The sequence below is a fragment of the Dipteris shenzhenensis genome, chromosome 14, assembly GCF_047967505.1.
Source record: "Dipteris shenzhenensis isolate YYH24624 ecotype China chromosome 14, Dip_SZ_1.0, whole genome shotgun sequence".
Lineage (NCBI taxonomy): Eukaryota > Viridiplantae > Streptophyta > Polypodiopsida > Gleicheniales > Dipteridaceae > Dipteris > Dipteris shenzhenensis.
Window position 1 is genome coordinate 35899536 of NC_141609.1, and position 1315 is coordinate 35900850.

The following is a 1315-nucleotide window of genomic DNA, read 5'->3' on the forward strand; positions in this document are numbered from 1 at the left end:
GAATTCAAGGTGAAAATTATCATAATGGTAATGCAATAGAGTGGGGCTGAAAGACAGTTGAAGGAGAATTATGGTGAAGTTTGTAGGTACAAATAAAATCCTAGGAAAACAATAGGTTGTAAAGAGAGAGAAAGAGGACGAAATGCAAGGATAGAGGATGTGGTTAACAAGATTCCATGAGGCTTTGAACTCAATCTCACTTCTATTGTTTTTAGTAGACGCATATCAAGCTATCATAGTTTTTAATGGTTCCTTCCACTAGTCAACATCGTAAACACACTCCATTTTTTAAAAATTACGAACATGTGCTAATTGCCATATATAAGATTTATTGTAAGACTAAATAAATCTCGTTTGTTTCACCTATTCAAATTAATCCCAAAGAAAAGATACCTAAAACTTATATACACAAGCACTTGAGAAATTTAACACTAGGAAAGCATATATTTTCTACTATAAGAAACCAATATGTTGGACCTATGGGAAATATGCTAGGAAACCAATATGGTTTGATGACATTTTATACTAGGTCAAGTGGTAAATTAAGCAAGCCTTTAGTTACTTGTGTAGAACTTTCTTTTTCCCCAATGAGAGCGTGAGGGAGGGGTATCCATTCTTCAATTACAATTCTTCTACTTTTAACAAACTTACCAATGCCTTCAACATGAAGGAGAGCAAGAGTGTGAATAAACAAAATAATTGGATAGGGTTAGGCAAAATTCAAAAAAGAATAATTAATAAAATGAGGAAAGAATATGATGGAAAGCATAAGAGGGTTCAAAAATAATGGTTATCGTTATTAGTAATCAAGGATTCCATACAAATAAAATGTTTGACATGAAAAGGCAAGGTTGAATTAGGAAAATCTACATCCAAAAAAATCATTCTTAAATTCTTGAGGCATTTAATATTATCTTCCTCTATGCTCCCCAATTATACCTAGTATAAAAAGGTTGCCATTTCGAGCATACAAAAGCAAAAAACATATATTAAATCCGCTTGTATTACTACAACATGCAAGCCCAGTGGATGAAGAATAGCACCAATGTGCTTTCATTAGTGCAACATGCAATGCCATAATAGAGAAGAGGGGTGCATGCAAGGAGCAAACTATCATGTATATTCAGCCATCTGGTATCCTGGCAGATAAAATATGGGACCACTATTCTAATAATTAGGATAAATGACCATGAAAGAGAAGAAATGAAGTAAAAAAAGGTTTCAATGTCCGTAAAAATTATACCTCGAATTAGGTGCTGTAACTTAACTGAAAAATCAACTCACCTATTCACCTCTAATTAGGTGCTTAGTGACT